This window comes from Protomyctophum parallelum (assembly GCF_964188405.1).
Source record: "Protomyctophum parallelum genome assembly, chromosome: 17".
NCBI classification, from domain to species: Eukaryota; Metazoa; Chordata; class Actinopteri; order Myctophiformes; family Myctophidae; genus Protomyctophum; species Protomyctophum parallelum.
In genome coordinates, this window is record NC_139719.1 from 44,169,835 (window position 1) to 44,187,450 (window position 17,616).

Here is a 17,616-nt window from a genome sequence, read left to right on the forward strand (position 1 = left end):
GAGATGTTTCCCCTCACAGCCACCTACTGCATGGTGATCTTTGGTCTGACGTTGAGATGTTTCCCCTCACAGCCACCTACTGCATGGTGATCTTTGGTCTGACGTTGAGATGTTTCCCCTCACAGCCACCTACTGCATGGTGATCTTTGGTCTGACGTTGAGATGTTTTCCCTCACAGCCACCTACTGCATCGTGATCTTTGGTCTGACGTTGAGATGTTTCCCCTCACAGCCACCTACTGCATGGTGATCTTTGGTCTGACGTTGAGATGTTTCCCCTCACAGCCACCTACTGCATGGTGATCTGTGGTCTGACGTTGAGATGTTTCCCCTCACAGCCACCTACTGCATGGTGATCTTTGGTCTGACGTTGAGATGTTTCCCCTCACAGCCACCTACTGCATGGTGATCTTTGGTCTGACGTTGAGATGTTTTCCCTCACAGCCACCTACTGCATGGTGATCTTTGGTCTGACGTTGAGATGTTTCCCCTCACAGCCACCTACTGCATGGTGATCTTTGGTCTGACGTTGAGATGTTTCCCCTCACAGCCACCTACTGCATGGTGATCTTTGGTCTGACGTTGAGATGTTTCCCCTCACAGCCACCTACTGCATGGTGATCTTTGGTCTGACGTTGAGATGTTTTCCCCTCACAGCCACCTACTGCATGGTGATCTTTGGTCTGACGTTGAGATGTTTCCCCTCACAGCCACCTACTGCATGGTGATCTTTGGTCTGACGTTGAGATGTTTCCCCTCACAGCCACCTACTGCATGGTGATCTGTGGTCTGACGTTGAGATGTTTCCCCTCACAGCCACCTACTGCATGGTGATCTTTGGTCTGACGTTGAGATGTTTCCCCTCACAGCCACCTACTGCATGGTGATCTTTGGTCTGACGTTGAGATGTTTCCCCTCACAGCCACCTACTGCATGGTGATCTTTGGTCTGACGTTGAGATGTTTCCCCTCACAGCCACCTACTGCATGGTGATCTGTGGTCTGACGTTGAGATGTTTCCCCTCACAGCCACCTACTGCATGGTGATCTGTGGTCTGACGTTGAGATGTTTCCCCTCACAGCCACCTACTGCATGGTGATCTTTGGTCTGACGTTGAGATGTTTCCCCTCACAGCCACCTACTGCATGGTGATCTGTGGTCTGACGTTGAGATGTTTCCCCTCACAGCCACCTACTGCATCGTGATCTTTGGTCTGACGTTGAGATGTTTTCCCTCACAGCCACCTACTGCATGGTGATCTGTGGTCTGACGTTGAGATGTTTCCCCTCACAGCCACCTACTGCATCGTGATCTTTGGTCTGACGTTGAGATGTTTCCCCTCACAGCCACCTACTGCATCGTGATCTGTGGTCTGACGTTGAGATGTTTCCCCTCACAGCCACCTACTGCATCGTGATCTTTGGTCTGACGTTGAGATGTTTCCCCTCACAGCCACCTACTGCATCGTGATCTGTGGTCTGACGTTGAGATGTTTCCCCTCACAGCCACCTACTGCATGGTGATCTTTGGTCTGACGTTGAGATGTTTCCCCTCACAGCCACCTACTGCATGGTGATCTTTGGTCTGACGTTGAGATGTTTCCCCTCACAGCCACCTACTGCATGGTGATCTTTGGTCTGACGTTGAGATGTTTCCCCTCACAGCCACCTACTGCATGGTGATCTTTGGTCTGACGTTGAGATGTTTCCCCTCACAGCCACCTACTGCATGGTGATCTTTGGTCTGACGTTGAGATGTTTCCCCTCACAGCCACCTACTGCATGGTGATCTTTGGTCTGACGTTGAGATGTTTCCCCTCACAGCCACCTACTGCATGGTGATCTGTGGTCTGACGTTGAGATGTTTCCCCTCACAGCCACCTACTGCATGGTGATCTGTGGTCTGACGTTGAGATGTTTCCCCTCACAGCCACCTACTGCATGGTGATCTGTGGTCTGACGTTGAGATGTTTTCCCTCACAGCCACCTACTGCATGGTGATCTGTGGTCTGACGTTGAGATGTTTTCCCTCACAGCCACCTACTGCATCGTGATCTTTGGTCTGACGTTGAGATGTTTTCCCTCACAGCCACCTACTGCATGGTGATCTTTGGTCTGACGTTGAGATGTTTCCCCTCACAGCCACCTACTGCATCGTGATCTTTGGTCTGACGTTGAGATGTTTCCCCTCACAGCCACCTACTGCATGGTGATCTTTGGTCTGACGTTGAGATGTTTCCCCTCACAGCCACCTACTGCATCGTGATCTTTGGTCTGACGTTGAGATGTTTTCCCTCACAGCCACCTACTGCATGGTGATCTGTGGTCTGACGTTGAGATGTTTTCCCTCACAGCCACCTACTGCATCGTGATCTTTGGTCTGACGTTGAGATGTTTTCCCTCACAGCCACCTACTGCATGGTGATCTTTGGTCTGACGTTGAGATGTTTCCCCTCACAGCCACCTACTGCATGGTGATCTTTGGTCTGACGTTGAGATGTTTCCCCTCACAGCCACCTACTGCATGGTGATCTTTGGTATGACGTTGAGATGTTTCCCCTCACAGCCACCTACTGCATGGTGATCTTTGGTCTGACGTTGAGATGTTTCCCCTCACAGCCACCTACTGCATCGTGATCTTTGGTCTGACGTTGAGATGTTTTCCCTCACAGCCACCTACTGCATGGTGATCTGTGGTCTGACGTTGAGATGTTTTCCCTCACAGCCACCTACTGCATCGTGATCTTTGGTCTGACGTTGAGATGTTTTCCCTCACAGCCACCTACTGCATGGTGATCTTTGGTCTGACGTTGAGATGTTTCCCCTCACAGCCACCTACTGCATCGTGATCTTTGGTCTGACGTTGAGATGTTTCCCCTCACAGCCACCTACTGCATGGTGATCTTTGGTCTGACGTTGAGATGTTTCCCCTCACAGCCACCTACTGCATGGTGATCTGTGGTCTGACGTTGAGATGTTTCCCCTCACAGCCACCTACTGCATGGTGATCTGTGTGGTCTGACGTTGAGATGTTTCCCCTCACAGCCACCTACTGCATCGTGATCTTTGGTCTGACGTTGAGATGTTTCCCCTCACAGCCACCTACTGCATGGTGATCTTTGGTCTGACGTTGAGATGTTTTCCCTCACAGCCACCTACTGCATGGTGATCTTTGGTCTGACGTTGAGATGTTTCCCCTCACAGCCACCTACTGCATGGTGATCTTTGGTCTGACGTTGAGATGTTTTCCCTCACAGCCACCTACTGCATGGTGATCTTTGGTCTGACGTTGAGATGTTTTCCCTCACAGCCACCTACTGCATCGTGATCTTTGGTCTGACGTTGAGATGTTTCCCCTCACAGCCACCTACTGCATGGTGATCTGTGGTCTGACGTTGAGATGTTTCCCCTCACAGCCACCTACTGCATCGTGATCTTTGGTCTGACGTTGAGATGTTTCCCCTCACAGCCACCTACTGCATCGTGATCTTTGGTCTGACGTTGAGATGTTTTCCCTCACAGCCACCTACTGCATCGTGATCTTTGGTCTGACGTTGAGATGTTTTCCCTCACAGCCACCTACTGCATCGTGATCTTTGGTCTGACGTTGAGATGTTTCCCCTCACAGCCACCTACTGCATCGTGATCTTTGGTCTGACGTTGAGATGTTTCCCCTCACAGCCACCTACTGCATCGTGATCTTTGGTCTGACGTTGAGATGTTTTCCCTCACAGCCACCTACTGCATCGTGATCTTTGGTCTGACGTTGAGATGTTTCCCCTCACAGCCACCTACTGCATGGTGATCTTTGGTCTGACGTTGAGATGTTTCCCCTCACAGCCACCTACTGCATCGTGATCTGTGGTCTGACGTTGAGATGTTTCCCCCTCACAGCCACCTACTGCATGGTGATCTTTGGTCTGACGTTGAGATGTTTCCCCTCACAGCCACCTACTGCATCGTGATCTGTGGTCTGACGTTGAGATGTTTCCCCCTCACAGCCACCTACTGCATGGTGATCTGTGTGGTCTGACGTTGAGATGTTTCCCCTCACAGCCACCTACTGCATGGTGATCTTTGGTCTGACGTTGAGATGTTTCCCCTCACAGCCACCTACTGCATCGTGATCTGTGGTCTGACGTTGAGATGTTTCCCCCTCACAGCCACCTACTGCATGGTGATCTGTGGTCTGACGTTGAGATGTTTCCCCTCACAGCCACCTACTGCATGGTGATATGTGGTCTGACGTTGAGATGTTTCCCCTCACAGCCACCTACTGCATGGTGATATGTGGTCTGACGTTGAGATGTTTCCCCTCACAGCCACCTACTGCATGGTGATATGTGGTCTGACGTTGAGATGTTTCCCCTCACAGCCACCTACTGCATCGTGATCTTTGGTCTGACGTTGAGATGTTTCCCCTCACAGCCACCTACTGCATGGTGATCTTTGGTCTGACGTTGAGATGTTTCCCCTCACAGCCACCTACTGCATGGTGATCTTTGGTCTGACGTTGAGATGTTTTCCCTCACAGCCACCTACTGCATGGTGATCTTTGGTCTGACGTTGAGATGTTTTCCCTCACAGCCACCTACTGCATGGTGATCTTTGGTCTGATGTTGAGATGTTTTCCCTCACAGCCACCTACTGCATGGTGATCTTTGGTCTGATGTTGAGATGTTTTCCCTCACAGCCACCTACTTCATGGTGATCTGTGGTCTGACGTTGAGATGTTTCCCCTCACAGCCACCTACTGCATGGTGATCTTTGGTCTGACGTTGAGATGTTTTCCCTCACAGCCACCTACTGCATGGTGATCTGTGGTCTGACGTTGAGATGTTTCCCCTCACAGCCACCTACTGCATGGTGATCTGTGGTCTGACGTTGAGATGTTTCCCCTCACAGCCACCTACTGCATGGTGATCTGTGGTCTGACGTTGAGATGTTTCCCCTCACAGCCACCTACTGCATGGTGATCTTTGGTCTGACGTTGAGATGTTTCCCCTCACAGCCACCTACTGCATGGTGATCTTTGGTCTGACGTTGAGATGTTTCCCCTCACAGCCACCTACTGCATGGTGATCTTTGGTCTGATGTTGAGATGTTTTCCCTCACAGCCACCTACTGCATGGTGATCTGTGGTCTGACGTTGAGATGTTTCCCCTCACAGCCACCTACTGCATGGTGATCTTTGGTCTGACGTTGAGATGTTTTCCCTCACAGCCACCTACTGCATGGTGATCTGTGGTCTGACGTTGAGATGTTTCCCCTCACAGCCACCTACTGCATGGTGATCTGTGGTCTGACGTTGAGATGTTTCCCCTCACAGCCACCTACTGCATGGTGATCTGTGGTCTGACGTTGAGATGTTTCCCCTCACAGCCACCTACTGCATCGTGATCTTTGGTCTGACGTTGAGATGTTTTCCCTCACAGCCACCTACTGCATCGTGATCTTTGGTCTGACGTTGAGATGTTTCCCCTCACAGCCACCTACTGCATCGTGATCTTTGGTCTGACGTTGAGATGTTTCCCCTCACAGCCACCTACTGCATCGTGATCTTTGGTCTGACGTTGAGATGTTTTCCCTCACAGCCACCTACTGCATCGTGATCTTTGGTCTGACGTTGAGATGTTTCCCCTCACAGCCACCTACTGCATGGTGATCTTTGGTCTGACGTTGAGATGTTTCCCCTCACAGCCACCTACTGCATCGTGATCTGTGGTCTGACGTTGAGATGTTTCCCCCTCACAGCCACCTACTGCATGGTGATCTTTGGTCTGACGTTGAGATGTTTCCCCTCACAGCCACCTACTGCATCGTGATCTGTGGTCTGACGTTGAGATGTTTCCCCCTCACAGCCACCTACTGCATGGTGATCTGTGTGGTCTGACGTTGAGATGTTTCCCCTCACAGCCACCTACTGCATGGTGATCTTTGGTCTGACGTTGAGATGTTTCCCCTCACAGCCACCTACTGCATCGTGATCTGTGGTCTGACGTTGAGATGTTTCCCCCTCACAGCCACCTACTGCATGGTGATCTGTGGTCTGACGTTGAGATGTTTCCCCTCACAGCCACCTACTGCATGGTGATATGTGGTCTGACGTTGAGATGTTTCCCCTCACAGCCACCTACTGCATGGTGATATGTGGTCTGACGTTGAGATGTTTCCCCTCACAGCCACCTACTGCATGGTGATATGTGGTCTGACGTTGAGATGTTTCCCCTCACAGCCACCTACTGCATCGTGATCTTTGGTCTGACGTTGAGATGTTTCCCCTCACAGCCACCTACTGCATGGTGATCTTTGGTCTGACGTTGAGATGTTTCCCCTCACAGCCACCTACTGCATGGTGATCTTTGGTCTGACGTTGAGATGTTTTCCCTCACAGCCACCTACTGCATGGTGATCTTTGGTCTGACGTTGAGATGTTTTCCCTCACAGCCACCTACTGCATGGTGATCTTTGGTCTGATGTTGAGATGTTTTCCCTCACAGCCACCTACTGCATGGTGATCTTTGGTCTGATGTTGAGATGTTTTCCCTCACAGCCACCTACTGCATGGTGATCTGTGGTCTGACGTTGAGATGTTTCCCCTCACAGCCACCTACTGCATGGTGATCTTTGGTCTGACGTTGAGATGTTTTCCCTCACAGCCACCTACTGCATGGTGATCTGTGGTCTGACGTTGAGATGTTTCCCCTCACAGCCACCTACTGCATGGTGATCTGTGGTCTGACGTTGAGATGTTTCCCCTCACAGCCACCTACTGCATGGTGATCTGTGGTCTGACGTTGAGATGTTTCCCCTCACAGCCACCTACTGCATGGTGATCTTTGGTCTGACGTTGAGATGTTTCCCCTCACAGCCACCTACTGCATGGTGATCTTTGGTCTGACGTTGAGATGTTTCCCCTCACAGCCACCTACTGCATGGTGATCTTTGGTCTGATGTTGAGATGTTTTCCCTCACAGCCACCTACTGCATGGTGATCTGTGGTCTGACGTTGAGATGTTTCCCCTCACAGCCACCTACTGCATGGTGATCTTTGGTCTGACGTTGAGATGTTTTCCCTCACAGCCACCTACTGCATGGTGATCTGTGGTCTGACGTTGAGATGTTTCCCCTCACAGCCACCTACTGCATGGTGATCTGTGGTCTGACGTTGAGATGTTTCCCCTCACAGCCACCTACTGCATGGTGATCTGTGGTCTGACGTTGAGATGTTTCCCCTCACAGCCACCTACTGCATGGTGATCTTTGGTCTGACGTTGAGATGTTTCCCCTCACAGCCACCTACTGCATGGTGATCTTTGGTCTGACGTTGAGATGTTTCCCCTCACAGCCACCTACTGCATGGTGATCTGTGGTCTGACGTTGAGATGTTTCCCCTCACAGCCACCTACTGCATGGTGATCTGTGGTCTGACGTTGAGATGTTTTCCCTCACAGCCACCTACTGCATGGTGATCTGTGGTCTGACGTTGAGATGTTTCCCCTCACAGCCACCTACTGCATGGTGATCTGTGGTCTGACGTTGAGATGTTTCCCCTCACAGCCACCTACTGCATGGTGATCTTTGGTCTGACGTTGAGATGTTTTCCCTCACAGCCACCTACTGCATGGTGATCTGTGGTCTGACGTTGAGATGTTTCCCCTCACAGCCACCTACTGCATGGTGATCTGTGGTCTGACGTTGAGATGTTTCCCCTCACAGCCACCTACTGCATGGTGATCTGTGGTCTGACGTTGAGATGTTTCCCCTCACAGCCACCTACTGCATGGTGATCTTTGGTCTGACGTTGAGATGTTTTCCCTCACAGCCACCTACTGCATCGTGATCTTTGGTCTGACGTTGAGATGTTTCCCCTCACAGCCACCTACTGCATGGTGATCTGTGGTCTGACGTTGAGATGTTTCCCCTCACAGCCACCTACTGCATGGTGATCTGTGGTCTGACGTTGAGATGTTTCCCCTCACAGCCACCTACTGCATGGTGATCTTTGGTCTGACGTTGAGATGTTTCCCCTCACAGCCACCTACTGCATGGTGATCTTTGGTCTGACGTTGAGATGTTTTCCCTCACAGCCACCTACTGCATGGTGATCTTTGGTCTGACGTTGAGATGTTTCCCCTCACAGCCACCTACTGCATGGTGATCTGTGGTCTGACGTTGAGATGTTTCCCCTCACAGCCACCTACTGCATGGTGATCTGTGGTCTGACGTTGAGATGTTTCCCCTCACAGCCACCTACTGCATGGTGATCTGTGGTCTGACGTTGAGATGTTTTCCCTCACAGCCACCTACTGCATGGTGATCTGTGGTCTGACGTTGAGATGTTTCCCCTCACAGCCACCTACTGCATGGTGATCTGTGGTCTGACGTTGAGATGTTTTCCCTCACAGCCACCTACTGCATGGTGATCTGTGGTCTGACGTTGAGATGTTTCCCCTCACAGCCACCTACTGCATGGTGATCTTTGGTCTGACGTTGAGATGTTTCCCCTCACAGCCACCTACTGCATGGTGATCTGTGGTCTGACGTTGAGATGTTTCCCCTCACAGCCACCTACTGCATCGTGATCTTTGGTCTGATGCTGCTCAGCCTGTTGGTGACAGTCGTGGTGACGTACCTGATGGAGTTGGACAACGTCCCCGTCCTCCACAGCACGACAGGGACAGACAGGGACTGCAGCCTGACGATGGACCGACAGGACAAACGGGAGGACGTCAAGGTCCACGGCCGAGACGGAGGTGAGAGTGAGGAGGACATCTGGAACGGAAATGAGAACCAATACGAAATTTAATTAAATAAATGACAACAAGCTTCCCGGCCCGGGGCCTGCAGTGTCATAGATCAGTGGTTCTCAAACCCATGATGACGGTGACGTGACAATTTAACCCATTCTGACCTGAGATCAGATTCATACGAGGTTTCCACTGGACACACACTGGTCTGATTAACCCATTCTGACCTGAGATCAGATTCTAAAAATGTCACAGTCGTTCTTCGATTTTTCAAAAATAGCAGACCTACAAGCTCGTATCGCGCCACTCGGTGGCGCGCTATGAGCTTGTAGATCTGCTATTTTTCAATGGCTAAAGCATAACATGATGCGAACACCAAAATGGGTGCCCGGTCAGAATGGGTTAAGGACTTTTAAGACCTTTTTAATACTTCAGAAAGACAATAAAAAGACTGCGTCAAAAGTACTCAACAAGCTGATCATATAGAAAATTGGTCAAACATTAGCCAGATAACACAAAGACGCAAACATTGTGAAAATAGCCAATCTACAAGCTCACAACAAAAGACAAGATGCATAAAGTGCAAAACTAATTTGCTTTAAGTTAACTTAATAGTTTTTTAAATGCACGGTCCAAACAACTAATAAACAGCTGAACATCAAACAGGCAATGATGAACCACAACAACAGACTGAGGACACTGTGCATAATAGTGACAATGACATACAGCTGGTTTTCGATAAAAAAGTGGAACCTCTGCTGACCCCTGGTGGAAGTAAGGAGAAGGCACAGGTATAGTTATGACTGAGGACATGGACTGTTGTGACCACTGATGACGGACAGTTACTGTACAGTACTGTACCTAAAGGAATAGTTCACCCAAAACACCATCGGCAAATAAAGGAAAACAGTGCGCCCTCTTTGTCTCGAGAGACCAAAACCCAAACCCAAAACATGACTTTATTTTCTATGAATAACACACATCATGAAGCCTTGAATTATTTCCAGAGACGATCATTTGACGTGCAGCTTGCAGATCTGCTATTTTTTAACATTTTTGAGCATTTTCTGAAAATGCCTGATTGCTTTTTCCCCCCCCTATACATTTAAATACAACGATGCATTGATATGAAAAAAGAAAGTGTGCTTCGTGATTTGCACTTGTTTGAATACTTGAGTATTAGTTTGAGTAATAATACTACAAATCGTATGACTTTGACTGATTGTGTGGCGAGCGCTCTCAGCCTCACGCCAAAGTCACAAATGCTAGGGCCCCACCAAAAATAGCCAATCTACAAGTGTTGTGCTTGTAGATCTGCTATTTTTGGTGAATGTTCTCCCCAAAAAAAGGAATGCTGGGGTTTTAGTGTTTAACCCATTCTGACCGGGCACCCATTTTGGTGTCGGCATCACGTCATGCTTTAGCTATTGAAAAATAGCAGATCTACAAGCTCATATCGCGCCACCGAGTGGCGCGATACGAGCTTGTAGGTCTGCTATTTTTGAAAAATCGAAGAACGACTGACATTTTTTTAGAATCTGATCTCAGGTCAGAATGGGTTCATCAGACCAGTGTGTGTCCAGTGGAAACCTTCGTATGAATCTGATCTCAGGTCAGAATGGGTTAAATGCCACACAAATATAAAGGTTATTGTCAGTCTGTCCTATAATAAGTATTCTCTCGTGACGTATTGCATCTTTGTTTTTTGTGATAAAAAAAACAAACAGATCTCCATGAATTCAAGGCCTCACAGGGTGAACTATTCCTTTAATGCCTTAATGTTTTAATTAAACGTGTCATTTTAGATGAAAGAAGACAGAATCAACGCTGTGATGTGATTGGTGGAGACACACCATGTGACCTGATGACGATGGCTGCAGAGGTTAGAACTGTATTCACGTTCAACGTAAAAGTCCAAAGTAGCCTAGTTACACTTCCCTTCAATCACAGATCTATAGTTCCTTTAGAACAGAATCAACCAAACAGTTCATATCGGTACAAAACTAGCAGATCTACAAGTTAAAAAACGTTTTAGATCTCGTAGGTTTGCGTGACACTGTAGCAGAGTTCGCGTTAGTCCGCTAATTGCAGGTGGCTTTGAAAAAAATCTAATATCTTAGTTATAATGAATTTAATGAATATATATATAATGAAAAGTTTACAATATCATAGCGCGCCATGAGATTGTAGGTCTGCTATTTTTGAAAAATCGCAAAAATTTGGCACAGATCTTTGAATATTCTTTCAGAAGACCCCCCCCCCCCCCCCCCTTTTCCCCCTCACTGTATAAGTTTCTTTCCCCTTTTTACCTCCTTTATGATGAAATCCTGTTCTGTTCTTTAACTATATAGAAGTGTCTATTTGTACGTGTCTAAATGTTTTGATGAATTGAACATGGTGGACCCTGTTGTAAACATGTGTAATGCTTTATTGGGTCGTCCACTCACAGTTAACAGTCTGTTGTATTGAGTTTGTGCTTGAAGTGTACTGTAATTCTGCAAACTGTTAATACATATTTCAATCAATCAATCAATCAATTTCGATGTCAGGCCTAAATGGGTCAGGCCTAAAAAAAAACAACTTTGGTTTCCGGTTGCCGACCGACTCTATTAAATATGCGCGACCCATATTATTTTATTGGCATTTGGTGGAGAAAAAAAAAAAAAGCTCAGAATACGACCGAGTCAAGACCAAAAAGGTCTTTGATCATTAAAACTATCTTTGATGAGACCATCGGGACAAGCAACCTCATCCTACGTTATAAAAAATATAATTCACGTAGGAACCACTATCGTTTGTAAGTCAACACTGTCAACAGAGCGCTCTGTGCGCCGCCATGTTGCTCAGCTCTGACCGCGGAGCGGAGCGCAGCCTCTAGACTAGAGCCGTTTAGAGACAGAGAGTGACGACAATGGACTGATCAATGACGCATGCAGCCCCACGAATAAGCAGTGAACGGAGATGTCGCAACTCTCTCAACTAAAGCGCGCTGCCTCCGACAGAAATATTTAGGGGAACATGTTTTAACGTGACATGCAGACCCGGTTCAATGGGAAACACAAACACACATTGAATAACACACGCCGATAGTGTTGTGTTTCTGTTGTGGTGCCACTGCCACCGCACATTAAAATGCCACCAAAAAAATTGCCAAAGCCAACCGCAGGGCAGCAGAAAATATCAGCAACCCTATTTTCTAAACCTGCTGCCTCTACTCCAGGCATGTCACTGTGTAATGAAAACAATGTAAAGTTGTATTAACCATTAAAACTGCCAGTTATTTCACATAGCCAAAATATGAAAAATGTAGAAGCCTATCCATCATTGCCGTAGGATTTTTTTTTTTTATCCTTGCTACCCATCCTTCCCACGAAAAAATAAATAAATAAAATAAAATAAAGTCCTTGCTACCCATCCTTCCCATGAAAAAAAAAAAAAAAATAAAAAAAAAATTCCCTACCTACTCAGCCCAAAAATGACAGCCAATCGGAAAACCAAATTTTATTTTTTTTTAGGCCTCAATACCTTCTAAAGGCTCATACATAGTCTGGATTTTCGGTGGTGAGGTGACCACCGAACTACAACATGACGTCACTGAGCCGCGGTGAAGAGCAAACCACCGCTCCAGCCCTTCTCTCTGATTTTACTCACCACCGCTCAACGTTATTTCAGCTCCGGTGGTCAGCTCACCACCGGAGCGGTGGTCAGCTCACCACCGGAGCGGCGGTGGTCACCTCACCACCGGAGCGGTGGTCAGCTCACCACCGGAGCGGTGGTCAGCTCACCACCGGAGCGGTGGTCAGCTCACCACCGGAGCGGCGGTCAGCTCACCACCGGAGCGGTGGTCAGCTCACCACCGGAGCGGCGGCGGTCAGCTCACCACCGGAGCGGCGGTGGTCACCTCACCACCGAAAATCCAGACTATGAATGAGCCTTATGTCACTGTAACCTATAATGAAGCCAACGTTGTTCTGTTGTCTGCGTATACCTGTCTGTCCAGCTCAGAGAGCTGCAGAGGCGCGTGGCGTCGGCCGTCCTGCAGGGTGGACAGGACGCGGCGTGGCGGTCTGGAGGACGCTGGACCGCCGTGGCCGCCAAGATCAACAAGGCCTTCCTGGTGTTCTACTGCTGCACCGTGTCCGTGTTCCTCACCGTCATGTACGCGGAGTGGAGCGCCTAGGGCAGCCGCTCCATCCCATAGCCTGGCTGGCCCCGCCTCACCTAGGGCAGCCGCTCCATCCCATAGCCTGGCTGGCCCCGCCTCAGTCCCAGCCTATAAGGGCCCATTCATACTCCTATTGTTCACACTGTGAAATGAGGATAATTTAACCCATTCTGACCTGAGATCAGATTCTAAAAATGTCTATTACATCCTGACAGTTTCATTATTAACCCATTCTGACCTGAGATCAGATTTCTAAAAGTGTCTTCGATTTTTCAAAAATAGCAGACCTACAAGCTCGTATCGCGCCACTCGGTGGCGCGATACGAGCTTGTAGATCTGCTATTTTTCAATAGCTAAAGCATGACATGATGCCGACACCAAAATGGGTGCCCGGTCAGAATGGGTGTAGTCAAATGCATGGTCAATCATTGTCAGTTTATTTGCAATGACATGGAAGACAAAATAAGAATACTGTATATAATATACAGCAAATAAATGATAATACACTAATCTAAATTGGAGTAGAAAATCATCAGATTATACCTATAGTAAGATGCAAATGATTTAATGAAACATTCATAAAGTAATTTCTGTAATCTCCCATTTGTTTCTGCTTCATTTTAACGTAGTTCTTCTGGGCCTTCCTTTTCACCGTTTGACTGTGAATTACTTTCAAGGTCTGGCAATAAATAAAGTATTTAGATTCACACACAACTTAGATTTGAGCTAGGCTTATAGGCTATAGCTGTGCACTCTCAACCAACTCTAGTGCTTTCTAGTGTGCAATCATTTTTGCTTAAAGGGACACTTCACCCTTTTTGCAAAAAAATATATGTTAATGACGTTTAGAAGCTTTAGATCACTTTCCTGGGGGTATTTATGTGTGTAATATGTGGTTTTAGTTATTTTAGATTGTAGCAGTGAGCCTGTTGTCTCTGATGTCATGGACACTGGTCTCACTACCTTCCTGGACTACAATTCCCATAATTCTTTGGTGCACTGCTCCTCCTTGTGGATAGGGGGAGAGCTGTCTTACTGAAACAACATGTAGTCCAGGAAGGAAGTGAGCCCAGTGTCCATGACATCAGAGCCAACAGGCTCAATGCTACAATCTAAAATATCTAAAACCACATATTACACACATAAAGACCCCCAGGAAAGTGTTCTAAAGCTTCTAAACGTCATTAACATATATTTTTTTGCAAAAAGGGTGAAGTGTCCCTTTAAGCTACATAACCCCCATTTAATGGCTGTCTCTGGCACCCCAATTTATGTAATTTGTCATGTCAATTTAACTCTGAGCGTACAAATAGAACCAAATGGTTCCATTGGATTGTCTGAGTCACAGAACCATTAAAGGGTCTATTTGTTTCCAAACTATATGGGACCAGATTTGACTGAGAGACTGCCATCGCGCACATTCCAGCTTTTCACCAGAGGAGAAAAACTATATATTTTTTTTTTTTCAAAATGAGTTAATAGCACAGGCAGACTCTTCACTTCACATACTAGAGCATGTCTGAAATAAGTGTCAAAGCTGAAATTGACATGTAAATATGAAATAAACAGATCTGTGCACGCCACTGATTATTCTCGTTATTTTAAACCATGTATGCACGCAGAGGGAGTTCACTGATTCAACCCACCTGCTGTCAGTCAGTCCTCTGGGCTCAGAGATGTGGTTTGGTTTGGTAGTTTGTCTCACAGCGGTAGTTCAGTGCCGATACGGTGGTAGTTTGTTTGGTTTGGTAGGCGCTATGGTTGTTAAGTTGTTTGTTTGTTTGGTCTCGGGTTGTTTTGGGACCTCAACTCAACTCTCCACACACACACACACACACACACACACACACACAAAAGCCACCGTATCAATCCGGATATGAATGGATAAGGGTCGGCGGTGACGTCAGCTCCCAAAAACAGCTGTTATTGATATTATTATTAGCGCTAAAGAAGCTCTTCAGAGATCAAAGGAACTCTCTGCTCTCATCATGTGTGGAAGTGCTCCGTGTCGGACCGTGTGTGTGTGTGTGTGTGTGTGTGTGTGTGTGTGTGAAGCGAGTCACCCGCCGTAGCCACGCCCACAACGTGGGGGCTTTTATAGGCTTCGTCAGTACGACGGTGTCGCGCGCGTGGATCTGCAAGCTCAGAGCACGTCATGGAAGCCACGCGGTGTGAGCTTGTAGATCTGCAGGCTCCCATTATGGCTCGTACGGTGAGGTACTAGGTACAGGCTCTATGTGGGTTTAACCTTTTAAATACCTGATGATGTATTTAATATTTATATATCTATTATCTATATTATGTATAAATGAAATATTTAAGGCGTTTTATTTTTATTTGACTTGTAGAGGGCAAGTATAATGTTTTAAGGAATATTTGTATTACCCAGCAGGGATCCTTTTAAGTTTTATTCGAAGACTATATGACTAAAACTAAAATAAATTACTATTTTATTATTTTACCCCCTTTTTCTTTTCTTTCTTTCTTATTTTTAATGTTGTATTATTATTACCCTTTTTCAGCTGCATTTACTGTTGAGGCTAAACATGTCATGTGTGTCTATGATGAATTCCTGTTCTGTTCTTTAGCTACATAGAAATGTCTATTTGTATGTCTCTAAATGTTTTGATGAATTGAACAACGTGGACCCTGTTGTAAACAAGTGTAATGCTTAATTGGGTCGTCCACTCACAGTTAACAGTCTTTGTATTGAGTTTGTGCTTGAAATGTACTGTACTGTAAATTCTGCAAACTGTTAATAAATATTTCAATCAATCAATCAAAGTACGTTCAGGTCACAGAGAGATTGGAGACAGCCTTCTGCTGCCATCTGCTGTCTTCTATTGGAACAACCACACAACTTAGCTGAGAGAGATGAAGCAGGGACATGAAACCCTTAATGACCACGAAAAGTTAAAATTCACCTAGACTGGATCACAACACCTCCTAATTGTTGTCATATGCCAGAATAAACATACACATGTGTCAATATTTCAAGTGGGGAACATCGACATTCTTTTGCTATACATCTTGAAGATCAGTTCCCATTGCAGTCAGAACTGCAGCATCACTCCCAATCTTCCGCCGTAGCCTGAAAACCCACCTTTTCAGACTCCATCATGGCCCATAGCACTTACCCTAACCCCTTAGATAGCATTTCTGTTGGCTTAGATAGCATTTGACACAGACTTATAGCATGTTATGTAGACAGCACTATAATTGTATTGTATATAGTCATAGCACGCCATAGTACATATGTATAGCATAGTAGTGAATATGTATAGTTTATTATGTATAGTGTATGTATAGTTTCATCATATAGATATTCCACTGTTACCTTCTTAGCTTACGCATGTTTCATGATAAATGCTTTTATGTGATGTATTCCCATGCTTTTGTTCTTGCTTAAATGTAAGTCGCTCTGGATTAAGAGCGTCTGCTAAATGCCTAAATTGTAAATTGTAATTGTAATCAGTGGCGTGTGCACAGACATTTAGAGGGGCAGACGGTGCTCAAGTGAAAAAAAGGGCACCTTGTGCAGCACATTTTGGGGCGGGAACGCATTTTGGTGCTTTAGCTATTGAAAAATAGCAGATCTACAAGCTCATAGCGTGCCACCGAGTGGCGCGCTATGAGCTTGTAGGTCTGCTATTTTATTTATTTATCGAAGAACCACTGACATAGAAACATATAGCTTTAGATTGTTGGGGCCTAAATAATATAGTAGAAGCGTTTTTTATCAATATTTGATCAATGTCACCGCATGGTCCACACACTCACATTAAGAAAAAAAAGAAACTTTTTTTTGTTTTTGTTTTTTTTAACACATTGTATGCTAAGCTTTGAAATTTTCTCAGGATTGCTGGTGCTAAGCGATTAACATTGGACTTTTGAACGTTTTAGGGGCCCACAGCGAGGGGCCTCTTATAGCGAGAATCACATCGCATAAATCAAAAGAAAGCCAAACATGTCCACTTCAATTTAAAAAAATATATATGATTCTACCATCTTCCATCGTCAACACCTGCTTTTGAAGGCACGCTGCTCGCTTGAAAAAACAGCAGAGATATGGAAGGTTGAAGTTGACAGACATTTCAGTTCAGTTTTTTCAGACCGACAGACCGATATAAATATGAGCACAAATACTATCCTATACATACCATACACCGAATGAAAGCCATGAATGTCTACTTTTAGGAGGAAAACACACATTGTACACATATACAGTTTGACAGTAATTGGTCATTGAATTCAGCTTGTGCCCACCAGAGATAACTAAGACTAAGACATGGACCTGAAATGCTCAATATTCACAAAATAAGGCCTATAGCGACATATACATACTATATACCGTATGAAACATAAGACTCTCTGCTTTCATAATAAAAATACTTCTACTGTAATAATAATAAAAATCACACCCCTGTGAGTTGAGCAGTGCAATGTTGCACTGCTCACTTCACAGGGGTGTGATTTTTATCCATGTTTTGGGTGTAAAGTAATTCTCCAAACGTCCCACGTTAGTAGTCTAGAATAAGACATTCTAATGGCATACAGCAAGCTTTGGTCCCATGGTTGTAAGTCTGCAAAACAGCTTCGTGAATTGGGCTTTGAGGGAGACATGTCTGATGAAAAACTATTTAGATATTGAAATAAGCCAATTTAACCCCCGGGGGTCGGGATGTCTGAGTAGATGTTAAAAT